Genomic DNA, 12,166 nt, shown 5'->3' with positions numbered 1-12,166 from the left:
TTGGAAACCTTACCTGTCCAGTAAGCTGGCTATGATAATTGGATCCATATTACACTTACTACATCAAAATAAATTCTAAGTAGATTAGATTTAATGTCAAGATGAAAACTATTAAAAATGTAAAAAGAAGAAGATGTGGGTAGCATTTTTGTAATCATGTTGTAGGTGGGAGACCCATAAAGAAAGGATTAATAGATTTCACATTACAGCATGAGACTTCAGTATGTCAGAAAATCATAGCGAGATTCCAAAACAAACAACCAAGATCACGTTATTTGCAAACATTTGTAATGTCTAAAAAGTTAAAATTAAAGATGCAAAAAATGGTATTTATAAACCAACTATTTAAAGACTGTCTTAAAATGGTTCCAAGCCATCGTGGAGGTAAAAAAATAAAATTTAATTTAAAAAATAAAATTAAAATGGGCAAAGGACATGAACAGGAAATAAAAGAAGAAATTAAAATGACTCATAAACATATGGAAAGATGATCAACTTTACTAATAATGATATATAAATACACATTAAAACTAAAGTGAGATTTCGTGTGTGGCCATTGGGTTGGCAAAGATCAGTAACACTCAGTATTGGTAATGGTGAGCCAACAGGCATTCTGATATATTGCTTTTAATTGTATGACATGAAACAACCTTTCTGGAGAGGAATTTTGTCAAATGCATCTAACATTACATATAATGTGCCTGTTGTAAAGCTCATCATTGCAACGTCTAAGATTTTATGCTAATGAGATAATCAGTCAAGAGTGATCAGACATGTTTGAAGAGATTTATTATAATATTAACAATAGCAAAAACTTAGGAATAACCTAAATGGACATTTGTCATAAATTGGTTAAATTACTAGTCAGCTGTAGATTAGTTGTTAAGTGACTCTGGAGTCAACAAACCTGGGAAATCACACTCCCTTACTAACGACCTTAGTAACAAAAACTCTCTGAACTTGAGTGTTTCCTCTTTGGTAACATAAGATGATGATAAAACCTCTACTTCATAGAACAGTTGGGAGAGTTAAATGCAAGATACATTTAACACTGTCCCTGGCATATAGTCAGTGTTTAGTAAAAGGTAACAAATGCTTTTGTTAACAACTATTAATAATTGTCTTTAAATTAACAAATATGTATTATATGTCAGATACTGTGTTGGACTCTGGAATTGAGAATTGAAGACAGACAGTCCCTGGCCTCATGGAACCTATATGGTACATCCATGCAAATATTAAAAATGATAAATCACATCTCTATGTAAAGATTTAACTTTTAGCCTTCAGCCTTGCCTTTTCGAGTATATTCTTCATATTATAATCAGTTATTTTTCTAAAACACAAATTTGATTATATCACTTATTTGTTTAAACCTTTCAGTGGCTACTCACTTCCCATATCCTAGAATCCAGATTCTTCACGTTGCTTATTCTTCCAAGAGTATCTCACAATATTTGCCCTTATCTCTCACCACTCCCTCAGCTTCAGCTTCTTTAGTTCCTTGAGTATGTCCAGGCCTTCCACAGGAGATTCTTTTTGTCTAGAACTCTCTTCTGCTTCAGTTCATTGTATATGTTTTACTCATCCTTCCTCTCAGTTTAAATATCACTACTTCCTAGACATTTTCTTTCTCTCCACCTACCTGGAATAAAGTACTCTTTGATACTCTTTATTCCTGCTCTCAGAGTAGCACAATTTGCCATTGGTTTAATTGTCTTCCTTCCTTTTTAAAGTCCTTTAAGCCACACCTGTTCCCCACTGTATGCCAAACAACTAGTATGTACCTGGCAGAGAGTGAGCATTTATGTTGAATATTAATAAATATTATTGAGTTAGGTAATTATAACTTTTTTTTTGAGACATAGTCTCACTCTGTTGCCAGACTGGAGTGCAGTGGTGTGATTTCAGCTCACTGCAATCTCTGCCTCCTGGGTTCAAGCAATTCTCCTACCTTAGCCTCCTGAGTAGCTGGGACTACAGACTTGTGCCACCGTGCCCAACTAATTTTTGTATTTTTATTTGATACAGGGTTTCACCATATTGGCCAGGATGATCTCCATCTCTTCACCTTGTGATCCGCCTATGTCAGCCTTCCAAAGTACCGGGATTACAGGCGTGAGTCACCATACCCTGCCAATTATCAATTTTTTCAGTTTTAAAAAAGCAAATTTGCTGGGCATGGTGGCTCACACTTACAATCCCAACACTTAGGGAGGCCAAGTGGGGAGGATTGCTTGAGGGTAGAAGTTCAAGACCAGCCTGGGCAACATAGGGAGACCTCTTCTCTACAAAAAAAAATAAAAATTAGCCAGGAATGGTAGTCTCAGCTACTTGGGAGGCTGTGGTGAGAGGATCACTTGAGCACAGGACGTTAAGGCCGCAGTGGGCTGTGATCACACCACTGCATTCCAAGCTCGGTGACAGGGCAAAAAAAAAAAAAATTTTTTTTTAATTTTTTAGACAATTTTTTGTCTAAAAAATAAAAATAAAATGTTAAGAACAGTATGTATGATCTCTTTATGCACATATATATATATAAAATGTGTGTATGTGCATAGAGAAATGTTCAGGAAAATGTTCTTTAAAATGTTAATGATAGTTATCTCTGAGTGTTGGGATTTTTGTGGCTTTTACTTATTTATTCTTTTGTGTATTGTTTTATTTTTTGTAATGAACATGTATTATTTTTATAATTTATAACAAGAACTATTTTCATTTTGGGAAAATAGAAGAAAGCACTGTTCTGTTTTGTGGTAGTTTAGGTTAAGACTGTGAAGTCTTACTTCAGAGTCCTGCCATGACATACATCATGTTATTTATGTCAGTATAGGGATGGCAGAGGAGAAGACCTATTGAAAATAGTAAATCAGGGCCCAGTATTCATTCCTCCTTCAAGTGACAAACTCTAATAGTGCTATGGATTCAGACGTAAACATAACAAGTATGTTTGTTTAGCAGTAGCAATCATAGACTTGCCCACCAAATTGGTGTTTATGGCACTAATGCTGCTAATACTGTTTGGTGACTTTCAATCACTGTTTTAAAACAATATTACAGCTATTCTGAGATCCTGATTGCTATCTGTGTCTGTGGGACCATGATTTGTTATGCCAGTAATCCTTTCATCTATCTTAATAGGATCTATACACATGACCACCTCTTGGAGTTTGTTTTGTTTTATTATTTGCTCAAAAGACAAAAGCCACCAACATTAATTGAAAATGAAGATCAGTCTCTTTGACTTTCTTAGGATCACAGTAGCATGCTCTGCCAAAGTTCCCTTCCTAGAGTGATTCTGTTCACCACCATGTGGGAATTTCTTCTACCCCTTCTCTCACCTGGTTTCCTGCCCACAATCATTCTGTTTGTAAAATCCTTCATTGGCTTCCCTTGATTCTTAGAAAAATGGTAACCATTTATTGTGACCATATAACCTGGCCCCTACCTATCTTGTCAGCTTTGTGTCACATCTTGCTGTCGCCACTTCCACACTGGCCTTCTCTCAGTACCTCATATTTACTGGGCGTTCTCCTACCACAGCCTGTGCACATCTGTACCTGTTCCATGTAGTGCCCATTTTATCCCATTTTGCTCAATTAACACCAGTTCATGTGTGTCTGAGCGTAAGCACCAGTTTCTCAGAGAGGCTCACATAGATGAAATCTCACTATTATAGGCTGTCACAGCATGTTCCTCTCCTTTAAAGACTGCTACATTTGCAGTTTTACATTAATTTGTGTGATGACTTGATTAATATTTGTGTTTCCCCCACACGACTGTAAGCTCCAGAAAGGCAAGGATTCTATCTAGTTTTGTTCATTTTCATGCTCCTACAATCCCTGATAAATAATAGATAACAATAAATATTTGGTGTTTGGAAAGCCGACTAACATCCCTGCTAATAAATAAATAAATTTTTGAAAAAAGGGTTTCTTGATCTGTTTTTAATCTCTCATGGAAGTTAAATGGAAGGAAAAGCTTAGGAGTAAATTATACAGGCCAGATCCCTGCTTGCTTAGCATATAACTGTGTATAATTTATTAGTTGGTTCTCAACTGTTCTTTTCCTTTCTTTTTTTTTTTTTTTTTTTTTTTTGAGACAGAGTCTCACTCTGTCACCCAGACTGGAATACAGTGGTGCAATTTCAGCTTATTGCAACCTCTGCCTCCCAGGCTCAAGCCATTCTTCCACCTCAGCCTCCTGGATAGTGGGGCCACAGGTGCACACCACTGCACCTGGCTGATTTTTTTATTTTTTGTAGAGGCAGGATCTCACTGTGTTGCCCAGGCTGGTTTTGAATTCCCAAGCTCAAGCAGTCCTCCAGCATTGGCCTCCCAAAGTGTGGGGATTGGCCAGGCACAGTGCTCACACATGTAATCCCAGCCCGTTGGGAGGCTGAGATCACTTGAGGTCAGGAGTTCAACCTCGCCAACATGGTGAAACCCCCTCTCTACTAAAACTACAAAAATTAGCTGGGCGTGGTGGCATGTGCCTGTAATCCCAGGTACTTGGGAGGCTGAGGCAGGAAAATCACTTGAACCCGGGAGGCAGAGGTTGCAGTGAGCTGAGATTGTGCCACTGTACTCCAGCCTGGGTGACAGAGCAAGACTCTGTCTCAAGGAAAAAAAAAAAAAAAAAGGGAAAGTCGAAGTGCTGAGACTACAGGCATACACCACCATATCCAGTCCATAGAAAGTTTTGACCGAATATCTTCTATATATCAAAGTGTTTCTATGGCAATTACAATTTGACAGTTTACTGTGGTAATTGTATGTTAGGGAGTTCTGAGTTTTTGTAACTTGAAGAATTTAAGAAATTAGTTTTTCCAGTATCCTTTATTCTTTTTATAAGTTACATTGCTACTTTTGATTCAACCACATATATATAATGTTTTTATATAAACAATATTGTATGTACTATGCTACAACTTGCTCTTGCCATTTAATAATACTTCTGAGATATCTTTTCATATCTGTAGATGGTTTAATCCATTTTCTTCCACTATTTTTTTCTTTTTTTCAAGCAACCCCAGCTTTTCTATTTGAAACTTAGAACCAGATCTCTGGTAATAGCCAGTATATAATAATAAAGTTCAATCAAAAGTTGGAAAGAGATGGAGTGATAGAAAAAACTCACTCTACTGCTGCTAGTTTTTAAAACTTTGTCTTATGGAAAATTTTAAACATATACAAAGACAATAATATGATTAATATCCACATGTACCCCATTCACCTTAAACTCCCATTTTATTTTTTAAGAAGATTCCAGGCATCATCACCACTCTTCCCTAACTATTTCACTGTGTATTTACAAAAGATAAAAGTGCTTATTAAAAATACGTAACTAGCCAGGCAATAATCCCAGCACTTTGGTAGGCCAAGGTTCACCTGAGGTCAGGAGTTCAAGACCAGCCTGGCCAACATGGTGAAACCCCATTTCTACTAAAAATACAAAAATTAACCGAGTGTGGTGGCACACACCCTTAGTCCCAGCTACTATGGGGGCTGAGACAGGAGAATTGCTTGAATCTTGGAGATGGAGGTTGCAGTGAGCCAGGGTCGTGTCACTGCACTCTGGCCTGGGACGTGAATGAAGCTGGAAACCATCATTCTCAGCAAACTAACACAAGAACAGAAAACCAAATACCACATGTTCTCACTCATAAGTGGGAACTGAACAATGAGAACACATGGACACAGGGAGTGGAACATCACACACAGGGCCTGTCTGGGGGTGGAGGGCTAGGGGAGGGATAGCATTAGGAGAAATACCTAATGTAGATGACTTAGTGTTGGATGCATCAAACCACCATGGCACGTGTATGCCTATGTAACAAACTTGCATGTTCTACACATGTACCCCAGAACTTAAAATATAGTAATAAAAAATAAATGCTGCAGTGCCATTATTACATCTCCAAAGACTCTAATAGTAATTGCTTAATAGCCTCATGTATCCAGTTAGTATTCAAACTTGTAGTTGCTCCATAAATGTCTTTTTCACTGTTTATTTGCCTCAGGCTCCCTATAAGGTCCATGAATATGAATTCATTGGTGTAACTCTGATTTCTCTACTAATCTGTAGGTTCCTCCTTTTTGTTTTCTTGCCATTTATTTATTGAAGAACTAAAGTGGTTTTTCTTTTTTCTTTATGGTTTTCTGGTGATTTTTTTGTTTTTGTTTTTGTTTCTGTTTTTAGTCAGGACCTCACTGCGTCATCCAGGCTAGAGTGCAGTGGCACAAACACAGCTTACTGCAACCTTGAATTACTGGTCCTAAGCAATCCTCCCGAGTAGCTGGTACTATAGGTGCTCACCACCATGCCCTAGGCCTCCTTCTGTTCCCCAGGCTAGTATTGAACTCGAACTGGTCACAAGTAGTCCTGCCTCAGCCTCTTGAGTTGCTGGGATTACAGGTGTGCCACATTTCTGCTTTGATGTCTCAGACCTAACATTTTTAAATTTAAACTTAACGTTTTTTCAAAACTAGCCTCATTATTTTCTCTCACAAGCTTCCTTCTCATCTAATGCTATCTAATACTAAATTGCAACACCACCCTTCTAGCCACCTAACAGAAACACGGGAGTAATTCTTGACTTCTCCTTCCCCTTAACACTCTCGAATCCAACCCTTAAGCTTGACAGACTCTACTTGTTAAATAGTTGAAGACCCCTAAGAACAGAGAGAAATGGGGAGAGAAAGGATCCAGAGCACGTGTAAAGGGATGGACCTTAGGAGGAGGGGAACTCCAATGTCACAGCAAAAGATGGAGATATATATGCAGGTAATTTTATGGGTCTGGTTAGCAAGAAGTTGAGGAAATTTTTTTTTTTTTTTTTTTTTTTTGATGGGGTCTAGCTCTGTTACCCCGGGTGGAAAACAGTGGCACGATCTTGGCTCACTGCAACCTCTCCCTTGCGGATTTAAGCAGTTGAACTCCTGAATTCATGATTCACCCGCCTCGGCCTCCGAAAGTGCTGGAATTACAGGTGTGAGCCACCATGCCCGGCAAAGTTGAGGAAATTTATCTGTTGGCTTCTATTTTTCTGTAAAATAGAAGGTAAAGTTATATGTAGTAAGAGAAGAGCCACAGTTTTATATAATGAGGCATATCAAAAATAGCCGAAGCAAAGCTAGCAAGGGAAACAAACAGATGGCAGTTAGAGCACGGAGGGTCCAGGTGTACTGGTGACCATAAATGTATATGGACAGCATCCTAAAGACTTATGTGAGTTTCTCACATGCTCAAAATTTCTCACATGCTGCCCAACACTTCATGTTAGGGTATAGAGAAAATAGACAGTTGGATTCATCTGTGTTTACAGTGTTTCCAGACAGGTGGGATGGAATAACTTCAGGACAAAGCTGTTAAAAACTAGCAAGAGAATTATGAAAGTGATAACCACAAGAATTCCAACCTGTAATACATAGAAATGGATGTGCTAGTCATTTCAAAGAAGCAATGTCTTACTTGAGGTCAGGAGTTTGAGACTAGCCTGACCAACATGGTGAAACTCTGTCTCTACTAAAAATACAAAAATTAGCCAGGCGTGGTGGCACATGCCTGTACTTCCAGCTACTCAGGAGGCTGAGGCAGGAGAATCACTTGAACCTGGGAGCTGGAGTTTGCAGTGAGCTGAGATCATGCCACTGCACTCCAGCTTGGGCAACAGAGCAAGACTCCATCTTACAAAAAAAAAAGCAGCAGCAGCAATGTCTTAGAGAAAGTTGAAGGCCAGGATATAAAAGGAGGATGAAGTAAAAAGTTGAAGATATATGGGTATTTATAAAGCATTGAACGAGGATTCTACTGGCAGGTTGGATAGGAAGGAGGACTGTGGGGAATAGGGTCTCACACAGTTTGACACTGAAAGTCAGGAATGATATAGCGAGTGCTTCTATCTTTGGACAGTGAACAAGGCTCATTCAAGGGATATGCAATCATGACTGACTTAGCAGATCTTGAGGTTGTGAGAAAGTTCATCACATTTAAGTTTTGTCAGAATTTAGTTATGAGTTGGGTGAGAAACAATTCTTAGGAAGTTACTATACCATTTCTTGTGGATGGAGAGACTCTGGTCCCTCTGAAAGAAGTTGGCTGAGGTCTAGCCTTAATAAAAGGCCCAAGAAAGACTCTCATGGACCAAAGTCTAGGCTCAGAGAGAATACAGGTATGTATACCTCTTGGTATCTCCTAATAATAAATGCATCTAAATTTCTACTGAGACGGATTGAGGGAATGAGGAGTGTCTCAAAATTGAGGTGCTATATAGGAAGATACTAAGACAAGCTCAGAAGAGATTTGGTGTCTACACTGAAATGAATGTCAGAAACATGTTTTATTGTGGAAACAGATTTTCCCTTGTTTCATAATTAAACCTCCTGTTTTCTTTTGTTTCAAGTAGTACATTAGTTACCTATTACTGCATAACAAATTGCCCTCAAAACTTAAAGGCATTCGTAGATATTTATTTTTGCTTCTATGAATCAAAAATCCTGTTGCATCTGAGCTGCCTGTCTCTGGTTCAGGGTCTCCCACAAGACTTGAAGGTGTTGACTGGGGCTGCAGTCATCTCAGGACATAGCCAGGGTAGGATCTGCTTCTAAGCTCACTTCTGGCTATTGAAGGCCTCAGACCCTCATTGGCTGTCAGCCAGAGAGACATCAGTTCCTTACATGGGCCTCACCACAGGGCAGTTCACAACATAGTAAGTGGCTTCCCTCAGAGGGAAGAAGAGAGGGTCCCTAAGATGGAAGTCACAGTCTTTGTAACCTTGTCTTGGGAGTGCTTCTCATCACCTCTAGCGTTTTATTCGCTATAAGCAAGTCACTAAGTCTAGCCAGGACTAAAGGGGAAGGAATTACAAAAGGACATGAATACCAGGAAGCAAAGATCTATATTAGAGGCTACCTACAAACAGTAAAAATATTCAGATATCTTCAAAGATTGTGTGTTTGCTTCAGAACAAAGACTCGTTTCCCTTCTACTACAGACTAAGAAAAAAGGTCCCTTGTCTGAATTTACTGAAAAAAAAAAGCCCCAACTATCCTTGTTAGCCTGAGTCTCCGTCCCTCGGATCTATCCTCTATTTGTTACAACCAGAGAGAGCTCTTATTTATCTTCAGATTTATTTGTAGTTCTCCCTCCCCTTCCTCTCCACACACACACAAACACAAACATACCATGTTCTTTCTGATCCTTGCTTATGTCTCTGCCTCTGCCTGGGCTGCTCTGTGGCTAATCCCCCTCATTCTTTTTATTAACTAAATTCCTCCTCATAATTCAAGTTCAAATTTAGATGCCACTTTTTCAGGAAGCCTTCCCTGTACTGCCGAGACTGAATTGTGTGTCTTCCTGTGTGTTCATACAGTCTCTGTCAAAGCACTTACCCGCACATATTTTCATGTTCAGCTCCTCGTCTAGATTCTATGTGTAGTGTGGGTAACAGTGTCTTATTCAGTTATACCCTTGGTGACTAGCCTACTACCTGGAAAGAAGCAGGGGCGCAGGCAATATTTGTTGCTTGGTTGCATATGGATTTAAAGACCATTCCAGAAGCAGTCAGTAGCTGGTGGCAGTGGAAAAAGACATAAGATAAGTCTTGCTGCCTCTTTTCCCTTCCCTAAGGAGGAGTACTAATTAGCTGTGTCCTAGAAGTGTCCCTGAAGGACTAATCAGGCATAAAGAGTCCAGACCCACAAAGGAAAGGGGAGGCACTCTGGACTCTGAACTGGTATCCTCAGTCCAACCCCAGACTTCCCTGTGCGAGTATGAGTAGGTAGATTTTCTTGCTTTTATATGGGGACACATTTTTAAAAACCTCTCAAGTTTGGATTTTTTTAAAGATCACTTTTGTTGAAGAAAGATTAGCATGCAATAAAATACACCCATTTTAAGTGTACAGTTGAATGAGTTTTGACAAACGTAGTTTTCTCTTTAAAAATGCTCATCTGAAATAGCTAATTATTGTGAATTATGATTTAAAACAGTTTTGTGCACTAGTTAGGAAAACCTAACCTTGGCTTATAACATGACTTACACAGAAGTTCTAAGCAGCCCTCATAAAAATTAACTTTGGAGTATTACCTGTTTAAGGCCTTTGTAACAAATTTATAACAAATTTGAACAAGGAATTTATAATGAATTCAGAAATCTCTGGTTGAGCACTTAATTATTACTTATTAGAATCCTGACGAATCACTTACAAATGCATTGTTAACAGTTTTCTGTGTTATCTACCAAAGTGGAGGTTAACTGGCAAACAGTAACTTCTAGCTAACGGGGAGAAAATGTTCCTAACATGTCACCATAGCTAGGTTCATTGGCTCACGCTTATAGTCCCAGCTACTCTGGAGTCTGAAGTGAGAGGATCATTTGAGCCCCAGAGTTCAAAGCCAGCCTGGGCAACATAGTGAAACCTTCTCTCTTAAAAAAAAAAAAAAAAAAAAAAATCACCAAAAGTGAAATTTATGCACAAAAGGAAATTATAAGGTGTGTTGGTTCCAAAATTCTACCCCTTGTACTCTCTAGAGTGGGAGGTGCCATCTCACAGTCCTCAAAACCTGTTACTTCCATTGTGGTTTTCTCTTTCCCTTCTCCAGTTAGCCAAAGCATCTATACCTAAAAGACGATTAGAATGATGTCCTGCATCTTGACGTTCTTATGAATTTTACTGATAGCTCCTGATTTATTCATAATTCAACAAATATTAAGTATTTTGTGGATACCTACTAAGCCTAAGACTATCCTTGGTACTAAGAATGCAGTAGTGAACAGAATAAAGTTTCTGTCCTCAGATAACTTACATTTTAGCTTTTCATTTTCCAAGGTTGAGAACTGCAAAACAGTGCCTGCAAATATTGCTGATACTTCTTATAGTCATTTCCTTAATTATTAATGAATGGATTTAGGTATGGCTTATATTTTGATACGTCTCAGATATTTATCTCAGTTTTTTTTGTGTGTGTTTTTTTTTGTTTGTTTTTTTTTTGAGATGGAGTTTTGCTCTTGTTGCCCAGGCTGGAGTACAATGGCATGATCTTGGCTCACCACAACCTCTGCCTCCTGGGTTCAAGCAATTCTCCTGCCTCAGCCTCCCAAGTAGATGGGATTACGCACATGCACCACCACACCCAGCTAATTTTGTATTTTTAGTAAAGACGGGGTTTCTCCATGTTGGTCAGGCTAGTCTCGAACTCCCAACCTCAGGTGATCTGCCCACCTTAGCCTCCCAAAGTTCTGGAAGTACAGACGTGAGCTACCTCACGTGGTCGATTCTCAACCTCTCTATTCACTAATCAAGTTATTCAAACCAATTAATTTGACCCCCAAAGTATCCTTTAGGGGCATCCCCGCTTCTCTATTCTTACTGCCTTAGTTTGTGCCCTCAGAACCACTCAGCTACTGAAAATACCCTCTCCCTCATTACCTTCGTGTGATTTCTCCATCCTTTTTTTTTTAAAAGAAAGAAAGAAAAAGAGAGAAAGAAAGAGGAAGAGAAAGAGGGAGAGAGAACGGAAGTCTTGCTCTATTGCCCAGGCTGGAATGCAGTCTAAAAATGGGTATTAAAAACCTCTTTTATGCCAATAATTATGCTTGACAATGGAGACAGGAAGGCATAAAGGAGGAAGATAACAAACAAGCAACCAACCAATATTTCACTTAAACCTGTGAAATGCTATGCATTTGCTGAGGAGTGATTTACTTCCAACCATGTGGTCACTTAATAGAGTAGGTATGATGTGGTGCTGAGAAGAAATGTATATTCTGTGGATTTGGGGTGGAGAGTTCTGTAAATGTCTATTAGGTTTGCTTGTTCCAGGTCTGAATTCAAGTCCTGGATATGCTTGTTAATTTTCTGTCTCGTTGATCTGTCTAATATTGACAATGGGGTGTTAAAGTCTCCCACTATTATTGTGTGGGAGTCTAAGTCTCTTTGTAAGTCATTGAGAACTTCCCTTATGTATCTGGGTGCTCCCGTATTGGGTGTGTATATATTTAGGATCGTTAGCTCTTCTTGTTGCATTGATCCTTTTACCATTATGTAATGTCCTTCTTTGTCTTTTATGATCTTTGTTGCTTTAAAGTCTAATTTATCAGAGATGAGAATTGCAACTCCTGCTTTTTTTTTTTTTTTTTTTTTTTTTTTTTTTTTTTTTTTTTT

The 12,166-nt window shown here is 38.7% G+C and overlaps 1 protein-coding gene across 16 annotated transcripts in view; it reads left to right on the top strand.

Moving 5' to 3' along the window:
• The window catches only part of APC (APC regulator of WNT signaling pathway), a 151,521-nt gene that overhangs the window by 106,330 nt on the left and 33,025 nt on the right, over window positions 1-12,166 (top strand). The gene's annotated exons all lie outside the window — the stretch shown is intronic.

Source organism: Sapajus apella, unplaced genomic scaffold, assembly GCF_009761245.1.
Source record: "Sapajus apella isolate SASKATOON/1434 unplaced genomic scaffold, GSC_monkey_1.0 scaffold1, whole genome shotgun sequence".
NCBI classification, from domain to species: Eukaryota; Metazoa; Chordata; class Mammalia; order Primates; family Cebidae; genus Sapajus; species Sapajus apella.
Note: the sequence above shows the minus strand (reverse complement) of the source record. Positions and strands in the feature narration are given on the sequence as shown.